Genomic DNA, 12,066 nt, shown 5'->3' on the forward strand with positions numbered 1-12,066 from the left:
GTAGCCTAAGGAGATTAAAAGGAAACATTTCTTTATACAGCACATGATAATCTAATTTCCTGAACAGGTAACTGATTCAAGATAGTAAAGCAACAAACATCTTACTGAGAAAAAAAGTTCAAAATTAATTAAAGAAGCAGAAAGAGAGAATTATCTGAATAATTAAAAAGTCATCTCCAGTCATTCAAAGCAAGATAAGCGTACAAGAATACCTCTTTAGTTCTCATCTCTGAAAACACATCAAAGATTACTTCCTTGGGATGAGAAAGAAATCCATTAGATCCTTAGTCATTTAGTGGAATCATTCACCTCAACAAAATTTGTCTTCAGTCAAGTTTGTAATTGCAGAGATGTAATAAATACACAAACAGCACAGAATATCTTTCAAAGAGCCAAAGGAAAGCTTTTGATAGCCACATTGACAGTGGCATGAGGTCTCCTGAGCATTCTTTTTTATAGGAAATGTTTAATTGCTCTTTATTGAGCAGAACCTTTCCTTCTGCTTGTAAAAGAAATTATTGCTTTCTCCCTGGGGTTCAGTCAGAGGAAGTTAATAGTCCCAGTTTCCTCTGGCAGCAGACACAGTTAGTGGCTGGAAGACTATCATAAACAGGGTTTATTGCCCAAATTACAATCCAGTTCCTAACCAGCCTTCTCATTTCAGATTGCCCTCCTGGCATTTTGGTGATTTTCTGTCTTATTATCTGATATTTAAAAACTTAACGTGCTGCTGCTTTTTTTTTTTTTTTTTAATAGTATTCACATTGCTGGAAAGCATTAAGTTCATTGTGAAAGGTATATTTATAGACTTCATGACATAAAAGTGCTTCTCAACAAAAGTGATTCTTCAGCATGCAGCAAAACCTGTGTTCACATACAAAAAATAAAGAATTCCTTCTCTGCCCGCAAGCTGTTCCTTTTGGTGTAATATCTAAGAGCTATAATTAAGGCATTTGTATAAAAAATATAATTGTATGTGAAAATACTTTTGAAATCTTCAAGGTAAAAAATTAATAGAATACTACATATGTGATAATTATTCTTACTATGACATCATAAATGCACAGAGAGATTTGCAGTAAAACTAAAATTCCTGCTTTATAGTGCTATCAAAGAAGTCAGACATATTGACTAGGCATAGCTGGTATTATGGCTGGAACACATCATGGAATGAGGAGACTTAAAGAAACTTTAAGGCAGATTTTCTCTAATTATTTAGCAATTTAGCAATGAGAAGTGTTATACAAAGCAAAAACTAAAAATTGTGGGTTTTTGAAGGGGAATTTCAGAAAGGAACATTTTGGGATTGCACACTAGAGAATTTCTTTGCTATTACACCTCATAACTAGGTGTCAGATTTTCTAAGTAGATAGATACATCCGAGGCAGACACTAACTTAAGAGTGAAATACAGTAGCAAGAAATGTAAAAGCCACGTTCCTGCCAGGACAAGGACATCATTACAAACACTGCATAAACCTAATCAGTAAGCTGTATTGTCACAGAGTGTCAGAGATAACAAAAGTCTACAAAGAACATAGGCTTGAAATGTGATCACGACTCACCATGAACTCCAAAAGCCAAAAAATATATATTATCTTTTAATTTTTCATTGAACAAAATGAGGCTTCTATAAAGGATTTCAAGATTGACAGAAAAAAACCCATCTATGAAGAATAATGTCTAGTTTGCTTATGGCTAAGGACTCATTCAAGAGTGTATCTATAAGAGGTGTTGCACCAGGCACAATAAATATTATAAATATTTTGAACAATCAGGCTGATTTATTAGAATGCCTAATTAATGTTTATAGAGCATTTCAATATCACTGGCTATGGCATACTACAAGATTGAATCAGAAATAAACAGTAGCAACTGACAGAGGACTGTGTAACCAGGAGATAAATGGCAAGTCTTCCAAATATTGCTTATTTTTAGCTATAGTAGGGATGGTAAAAATAAACATATTATTTCTAAAAGGCAAAGAGTGCTTTGAAGCACAGAATTTTGTTTAAGTCCAGCTTCAGCCTTGCTATATTCTTTCCTTACTGTGTCAGTATTCTCTTTGGCTCAGAAGCTCATTTTGTGCAGGGTGAGATACAGAATAATAATGCAAAAGACTGCAGCTGATGATAAATCCCTTAATATTTTTATTTCATGTTATTACTGTGATATACAATAGGTGATTTCCTGAGTCTGGTACCACGCCAGAGAGTCAGGGACCATAGTACATGTACAGATTCTCCAAAAGAGCTGTCCCACTCCCCAGTTTCTGCCTAGGAATTGGAAGCTCTTCCACAACATCAGCAAAAGCTGCACTGCAAACCTATTACAAGAGTTACATCAATCTGTGTGAAAAAGTCACTCTAAATTAGCCCTGCTGAGCAGCACCACTTTCAAGAGAGCTCTCCTTCTAATAAAAGCCATCAGACATGAAATTTGTTGCTCTGTGTCTTTCAGCAATCAAGTGCCATCATTTCTCTTTGACAGCAGAGAAAGGAATTAGTCTCTATAAAAAATATCAAACAGACATACCTTGAGTAGTACATGAAAGTGAAGTTGAGGGCTGGGTTGTTGTCTGCAGCGGGTGTTTATTTCAATAATTCCAGCAGTGGGAGACAAAAAGGATGACTGAAACCAAACCAGAGCCTTATAACAGTGACGGCCACTTCAGCATTTCTACTCCAACATGTCCATCTTAAGACTCTCAATCTATATTTCAAACTGACTAAATCCTGAATGCCTTCTCTGAGTGACAAGGAGACAATCAGAGGACTTGGAAATCAAAGCCTAACATGGGAAGAAGCATGGTACAAAGACAGCACCTTGCAGAGCACCCCTTAGGACAAAACTCCACCCTGATTTTTTCAGATCCCACTCTCTGAATGTAACATGTTCAGCCCCATATTATGTCTGCCCCACTCACAAAAAATGTCCCAGCACTCCATGCACCTGCAATGCAGACATCTGATAATTGTCTCATGGCATAAACCTGCAAAACAGGGGATGGGTAACCTGAGGTTGTGGAAAAACTGGAGAAGGATAACCTGAGGCTGGTCTCTGTTTAAGAGGAGATATCCCCTGGAACAGATCAGTTCTACCTGCTCTGGCACTTGAGTTCCCTGCTCTAGTCTGGGACACAACAGACTGGCATTATGGTAAACTCAGTAGCCTGTAGCTCTGTTCATAAGTTTTAGAAAGGCCAAACATATGTCACAAGTCCTACACTGTACAATTACTTTATGCATAACTGTTAATGGGACCTTTATTTTTGAAGTGAAACAAAATCAAAACAGATTAATCCAATCTCTCAGCCTCATAGCTACCATATGTTGGATGAGAAGATAACTGGTTTGGGGTTCCAAGAGTCATATAAATTCAATTTATATCCACTTTTTTCTGAACTAAAAGAATGTGTGTGGTAAGATTACAAAGAATGGTCTATTAACAGAAGCATGGTACAACTGTGTGGCAGACAGCCTTTACTTGCTATCACTAAACACTGCGTTGATGACCACCCTGAACTAGCTCATTTGGTGCTAGGGGTAAGTTTTTAAACTATATTTTAAAAAATTTAAGTTGTTATCATGCAGCACATGGGAAAACATGGTGCATCAGAAAGATCTACACCACCAGTAATAACATGTCTATAATGACCATAATTGTTACACTTCCAGCAGTACTGAGCATTACCTCGGGAAAATCAGATCTGGAGCATCAAACACTCCCCTTAAAGTAAGTGACAGAAACGGTGCAGCCACATGTAACAGGAACACCACAGTGCAGGCTGTTGCTATCTGTTGTAAGGAAGGAACTGAAACATTTACAGGTATCTTACATCAATGCCCATATGCTTAGACTCAAGACTTTGGGTGATTCCATGGCATATTCTCAATTATTGTCCAAGGAAAAAAGCACAGGATGGGCATCACAGTTTAAATGCAGGACACAGAGACTCATCCACCTCTCCACAAAACAACAGCAGCCACAGCCATAAAAGGCCCTCAGCTGGCAAGCCAAGCTATCTGCCCTTTGGCCAGTTTGTCCCCGTTGTCACGGATCAAGAAAGAATGAGGAAAACAAAAGAAAAAAAATGCATGCATCGGTCCTTATAATAACAAAAGAATAATCAGGTCATTTGCTCCACAGCTCTTGCCAAAAGTGCCACCAGGATGCAGGGCTACAGACTTCTGGAGAGCAGCTTTTTTTACAGGACAACCCTCAGCCTGCTGCTGCCTGAGCCCTGGAGGCCTGTGGCTGGAGGTGTCTGTTTCTCACCCTTTGACTCATGGCAGATTCCCATTGTCTTAATGCAGCTCTGTGAAGAAACACACCTAAATTTTTGGCTTTTAAAGCAGCACCTCTCGAAGAGCACTGAACTTGTGATCACCTGGCTGAACAAACAGCAGCAGCAACAAAATTTGCTGACACTGGTACCCAAGCCATGACTTCTCATTCACCCCACTCATTCCTTCTCCTTTGCACTTCGTCAGCTTCTACGTTCCCACACTGCAGCCACCTAGCCTTGTATCTATCTCCCTGCAAAGGGCAGACTCGCTGGGGAACTTAGCCACCAATGTGATTTCTGAAAAATTCATATAGCATGCCCAAGGTTAGGGAAGGAGCTTGAGCACTTCATTGGAAGGACTTCTAAAACTCCTACTACAGAATATGGGAACCTGCCAGTTAAGTTACACTGGTCATCTCTTTTTCCTTACTGCCAAGAGATCTACTTTCTTTCTGGAATTCAGAAACAGCTGAACAATTCGTCTCATCTTTGCTACTATTTCCAGCTCAGTTTCTGAGTGCCTGATCTTCTCTTGCTCAGAATGTTGTCTCAACTGTGAATCCTAACTACCTCTGTCTTAAACACATGTTATTGAATAATGGGTTTTGTAATAAGATGATAAAACACAGCACCATATTTTGTCATAGCACAGCTGTAATTAATAGTGTGTCTTATACTTATTGTCCCTTAACCAATGGAAATTACTTTTCCTTCTCCTTTATCGCAGCATGGAACAGAGTGTGTGGCCAGCCAAGTTCTGATTGTGTCTCCCTTCATTAGTCCTCATGTATTCCACTCAATAGAACAAACAGTGCCAGCAGCAGTGTTGAGTTTCTGGGAGCCTTTTTATCACGTATCATCACGTTTTTGTCTCTGTGATGAGCTGCAAAGTATCCTGCAATATACTGTAATCAGTAGCACATCACCTTCAGCTAGCTAACCTGGCTGACTGAAGCAGTGAATGAGGAAAGAGATTCAAGAAGTGCCATGACTCAGAATATGCCTGGAGTAGCACATACCAAGGTCCACTGCCAGTGAGGTCTCTGGCTTCTCCACTGTAGCTTCACATCTTTGTGCTAAAACTAATAATCTGATATCAGTTCTCTTTAATAGCAATGTAAAACAGAAGCAATCCAAATAATTTAAATGAGCATAAGTAATGGAATTAGGGTAATAAAATCCTCTTTTATCCAACATTTTAGCAGTAATTATATTCTTTTCAGAGAATAACCACCACTTTCTAGAACTGAGCTTTAAATAGTATTGCAAAAATTTAATATAGGGACTGGATTTATTGAGACATACTTTTAGACTACATAATACCCCTTACAGATTAAAAAAAAAATTCGTAAGGTAAGCATCCCTCTAAGAATAAACTCAAAGGAACCCCAACACTCAGCAGTCTGGGACACTTCAACCCATAGGCTCCCTTAGATTACAGGATTTTGATATGGGCTGCTAGATATATATAATCTGTAAAACAGGCTGTGTCGGTTTGGCCAAATTTAGAAATATATACTCTGAGAGAAGGTAGGTCACCACCCTTCCCCCACCAGGTTCGGGAAAAAATAAATTTTCCTCGAAGGAACGTGAAAGAGATAAAAACTATTTATTTAACAAATACACGTGAAAAGGTTAAATAATGCTAAATAATAAAATCTCTCGCTGTGGAGAAAAAACCTGGGAAAGTGTTAGAGTCCTCCTTTGGTCTCCTCGGAGCTGGGGCTTGGCCCAGGGCCAGGCCCTCTGTGCTCGGTGGAAAGTCCTCCCGATATGTTCTGATATTGAAGCAGTCCACAGAAAAGAGAGAAAATCTGAAATTCCAGGGAAGGAAAAAAGTTCAACTCTCAGTCTCTCTCTGGAGAAAAAGAAGCTGAACAACTGGCCAGAAACTGACTGGAAAAGCAGCAAGCTGGGTGCTTCCTCACTCCCCTGCCGCAGCTGAAAAAAAGTTTCTATCTGTGTGTGACCTTGAACAAGCTGCAAAGTGCTTTGAAAAAGTTTTGCTCAGTTTTTCCTCCTCCGTCTCAGGCTCAGTTTAAAGGCATAGAAAGACACAAAATTAATTCCTGGGCATAGGGCAGCGATAGGGGATACACATCATAAAGTAACCCCAAGACACAGGGCTAAAGATACTCCAAACGTTATCAGTCAGACATGTAACAACCAATTCACTACCCTTAAATGAAATAAATTTCTCTTTCACAGTTCCAAGCTGCAGTACCAGGATCTCATGATTTCTCAGGGATGTACACCAGCTTGTCCCCAATTGCCTGTGGAGACTGGAATCTTCCCCTTTTGTGAGACAGAGTGGTTAACTGCGCCAAGAGATTCAGGCCTTGCAAGTCACATCAGAGCTGTGGCCATCTCTGGTGATGCCCTGATTCAAGTAAAATACTGCTCTTCTGGCACATCACTCTCGAGCAACTTACGAATGGCCTCTCTTTTGTATTCTTGGACCTCTGCTCTACACAGAGCTGAATTGGGCTAAGCTATTGTCCACAAAACAGATTTCTTTCCAACCTGAACTACAATTTGCTCTGCAAAGTGTAAGTTTGTTAAGACTTGAAACATGCGTTTTCTGACCTTTATGACCTTGCCTGGAGTTGAATTTTCCAGATTGACTCACACCTAAACACTGATTATTTGCTTTATACTGAGTAGGACTCCATCCCAATGTCTTTTGCACACAGAGTGTTTGCAAGCACTTCAGCAGAGAGAAAGGAGAAGTGTGATACTGTAAATCACTGACCCCTTTCTACCCTTGTGGATCTTTCCCATCAGTATCTCCTGAGACAGAGAACTTCCCAGCCTTTCGCATTTTCTAAATGGTTAGCCTGTTTGTTTGGTTTAATGTGACTGAGATCAGACTGAAATACAAGGTTATTCTTTGCGTGTAAAAGACATTAAACAGAGCCTTTCACATTCTCTGGGGGTTAACACAGAGGATAATGGGTATCAACACTCCAGATTGTTTATGCTGTCTTTCTAGCATCTTCCTCTGTGAATACAGTTTTATTAATCTACAGACATATACTTCCTGTCTACTTCTGGTTAAATCTTATTCCTAAGAACTAAACTTCTTTAAAAGATGCCTTTTCGCAAAATTTTCACAGATATGGGGAGAGCCACACAAAGTGTGTGCTGCTTCATATCACATCCACAGACATCTGATCCTTTAAGTAAATTCCTCAATGCCTTTCATTCTGTATGAGCACTCTTAATAGAAGTTCTGTATTTTCTACAATCAGGAATGAGAACCTTAGGTGAATTGTCTAAATAAACAAAATTTTTATGAAAGTGAGAACTGGAAGCAAATAGACTGGCCACAACAGTCTTCCACTGCTGTTCATTTTCTTTCAGTAAGGATTTAGCAATGCTCAGCAGCAATTTGGCTCAATATTTAAACGTGTTATTTCAGTATTGCAGAGCCGTGGTGATTCTGTGCTGTGAACTGCCCCTATTATTCATTTATCCCATTCTGAGCATCAATTGTCACACAAACATCTATCATTTTGCAAGGTGTCAAACTGACAGTGGTACAAATCTTGAACTAAGACACTGTTTTTCTCCAAAAAAACTCTGCTTCATCACAGAGTGGTTTGTGTTGGAAGGCGCCTTCAAAGATAATCTATCCCAACTCCCCTGCTGTGGGTAGGGGCTCCTCCCACAAGAACAGGTTGCTCAGAGCTCCATCCAAACTGGCCTTGAATACTTCCAGGGATTCGACATCCACAGCTTCTCTGGGCAACCTCTTCTAGTGCCTCAACACCTTCACCATAAAAAAAAATCTCCCTTATAACCTATCTAAACCTAATGTTTTCAGTTTGAAGTTTATAATAGTTATCCCCTTGTCCTCTAAGTACAGATCCTTGCAAAAAGTCTTGCTCTGTTGTTTCTTATAAGCTCCCTTTGTATACTGAAAGACCACAGTAAGGTCTCCCCAAAGCAATATCAGTGGAATAACCGTGGAACTATTTCAATGTTGGATAAATAAGTCACATTTAAGGGTATATATAAAATCATGGGAATCAACATGATCAGAACAGAAACTAAAACTTCATAAAACAAGGGTATGTAATATTCATCTACACATGGTTTCTTTTAACATTTGAAGGATCTGTGGTCAATTTTTTGAATGCATTCCCTTACACATGTATCACAGAATGGATACAGTTGGAAGGCACCATGGTAGGTCATCTGGTCCAACCTTCCTGCTCAAGCAGGGTCATCCTAGAGCACAAGGCACAGAACTGTGCCCTGACAATTCTTGAATTCTCCCAGTGAAGGAGACCCCACAGCCTTTCTGCACAATCCGTTCCAGGTTCAGTCAAGTACTCAGTTCACAGTAAAGTTCTTCTTTATATCAAATGGAAATTCCTGTGGATCCATTTGTATCCGTTGCCTCTTATCCTATTGCTTAGCACCACCAAGCAAAGCCCAGATCCACCCTCTTGACGCCCTCCCTTCAGGTACTTACTGACACTGATGAGGTCCCCTCTCAGTCATCTCTTTTCCAGGCTGAACAGGCCCAGCTCCCTCTGCCTTTCCTCATAAGAGAGATGCTCCAGCCCCCTCATCATCTTTGTTGCCATCCACTGAACTTGCTCTGGCACCTCCATGTCTTTGTTGAGCTGAGAAGCTCAAAACTGGACACAGCACTCCAGCTGTGCCCTCACCAGAGTTGAGCAGAGGAGGAGGATCATCTCCCTTGACCTGCTGGCAGTGCTCTTCCTTGTGCACCCCAGGACACCACTGGCCTTCTTAGTCACAAGGGCAAAATTTTGGGGTTGTTTTTTTTCCATTCAGGTGTAGTTCAGAGCATCTACCAAGCAGCAGTGAGATGTAAAACCAATCAAAACTTGGCAGAGAGCTACCATCACAATTCCGGAGGTGGTTGTCTTCTCTGTGTCAAATGTAGTAGGGACAGAAGTAATATTCTGCCTTACTTTACACATACAAATGTGTGAATTTTGCATGAAAAAGGTTTGGTGGTAATACAGTGGATTATGTTTCACTTACTGAAATGTACACTCTACTGCCAGTTAAAGATTCTGATTAGTGCTGTCAAACAAGCACTTTGCTTTCAAAGTAATGCTGTAATTAAAACCACTGCTAGTGGGCATCTGAAACACAATGGGACTGCTCCTCCGACTATAACAGAGATGTAGAGAAGTAATTGAATACAGAATTTTGTTCATCTGCAGCTATCGCTACAATATGGATCAAGTAAATCATACGTTGGGGGTACACTGTGTGGTTGTGCAGGGAAAGCGAGAGCGTAGCTCAATCCTCACATTTAACTGACACGCAAAAGTGTGTTCTTTTGATTCCTGTTCTCACCAGGTTTTTGCTACAGCCCTTATGGTGATATTAGTAGTCATGGAGCCACAAAATAAGCAGTACTCCTCCTTGGTGATGAGGGTAGGGAAGAAAGGCAGAGGGCCACCTCTTCAAAGTGGTTCTAACTGGTACACTGATAGGTCACAAAATAACTTAATGTTGTATTATACTCTTAATGCTTTTTTTTCTGTTTGTATTCCTCTCTTTTAAATTTACACATAACACTAATAAAAAATAACTCTAAACCTTGCAATATATCCTCCTATTCACCAGCTGTCACCCAGATTTACCCTGCCCGTAACTCACCACTAACTTGGTCCAGTCCTTCATCCAGAAGTTGCAAAGCACATAGCTCTGCTATCAGTGTCTATCACCCTTTCTCTTGCCACATCTGAGGACCCCTCACAGCACCAGAGCAATGTCTTGTCTTACCCCAAACTACTTCACATCACCAGATAGATTTAGGAAACTGAAGACAAGCTTCCATGCTGTACCAAAAAGGATGAGGTACAGTTTAGGTGGCTTAGTGAAATACCTCCACAGGCAAAACCTTCTATTTCAGTACTGAGAGAGAGACCAGACTTGACCATACAACTCAGTCCTGGGACATCAGGCAAAGCACAATCACAACTGAGACAAGCATTAACATGTCCAACACTAAGGCCAGAGGTATGTCTTCACAATAAAAATGTGTCCAAAAGCAGCATGACTGGGGCTGCCTTGGAAAGAAAGAAAAGCCATGAGCCAATGGGACTCTATACTGACAGGACACTACTAGTCCAGAACTAAGTTTTCCAGCTTTTCCAATTCTTTAGGTCTGGTTTGCCAAGCTACAAAACCCAGCACGGGAGTTTGAAACTTCCTTAGAGTTGTTTCAATTCCAAAGACTATTGCTTACCCTATGGAAGAATATTTACTAAGTTTTACAGTAAAGAGTTTGTTACTACTATCCCTAGTTTTAGCAATATGTGTCTCAAATCTCTTCAGACTACATCATGGAACTACAACACTGAATCATACTTAGATTGGTTCATTATATTAAAAATTCTTAGTTTAATGGCAATTTCTCTTATAATAGTTCACCAAATTTCAACCTTTCTGACATGATTTCTTCACACCTCTTTTGTAATTAATCCATTTACAAAAATATACACTTTTTGCCTTTTATGCATAGCATAAAGGTACAAGATAGAACTCCAATTTTCTCAGATTTCAGAAACTGTACAGCTTTTGGTTTTATTACAGCATATACACATTTATTCTTCAGCTACTTACAAAAAATAAATCTATCTTTGCATGTCTTTGATCACTCTCCTCCAACCATTCAGTAATTCATCGGTAATTATAACTTAGTAGTTTCTTTAGCCTAAAAGTATTGTATTTGTATTGTAGTTGTATTTATCACAGATTATCATGAATCCTGGTTTTAAATTACCAAGAGTCCAATTGCTGACTGGAATGGGGAATCTTCTTTCCAATTAAAGTGACTGATTTAATGTAAAACCTTGCAACATTTCACTTTTTAATTAGGTATATCATTATTAAGTACAAAGAGATTCATCCTCATTTTATTTTCTACCCAGAGAATGAAATACAGTGAAAATTAAACATATACCAGTATAGTGCCAGACCTAGTAACACTTTCAGGATCCCTTTGCAACTACTAATACATCAGCATATGATGTCTTTTATTTCTGCTTCATTCCAAGCACTTACTTGAAAGTCAGGAATATGCTTAAACTTTTTACATCCAAATATCTCTGGGTGCATTGAAAAATATTAAGCCAGTTACCAGTTGAAAAGGAAAAAATGGGATTAATTTGAACAGGAAAACATATGAAAATATAGAGCATCAGCTGACACAAGAGCAGGACTCCCCACACTGCTGTCTGTATGAATCATTTCTCTCCACTAGAACTACTAGTTAAGTAAGGACGTGGCAACCCAAACTTCCAATTCTTACTTAATTCTTACTTGGGTTACAGATGGTAACTACCATAGGAAGTTCCTACCATGGACAACAGACATGAATTTCTGGGACATGGTACCTTCCTGAAGGACAGTTGGCACCTGGGCTAAAGCACCCCTCACTGCACAAAGCAGAAACAGAGGGAGCATTCAGCTTTCTTTTTTCAGGCCAGGTCTGGGAAAGACACTGGCCAGGGACTTTTAAATTACAAAGGAGAATGCTAGAACATGCTTTTGTGAAATCAAACACAAGAGCTAGGAGATAGAGATGATTTGGATTCCTAGAAAATGATTTGATTCCTAGAAAAGGAATTGAAAGAACTGTTCATTGAAAAGAGCTCATCTTACAATTACCTCTCTACATGGGCTAACTCAGGTGAGACAAGAATTTTCTTTATTTTTAACACCTTTTAATGTCTCAGGAGTATTCATATCACACCAAAAGAGCCCTACTTCCAAACACTGAAA

The sequence above is a fragment of the Corvus kubaryi genome, unplaced genomic scaffold, assembly GCF_017639235.1.
Source record: "Corvus kubaryi isolate FWS band 111438036 unplaced genomic scaffold, C.kubaryi_AGA036_p1.0 37357, whole genome shotgun sequence".
NCBI classification, from domain to species: domain Eukaryota; kingdom Metazoa; phylum Chordata; class Aves; order Passeriformes; family Corvidae; genus Corvus; species Corvus kubaryi.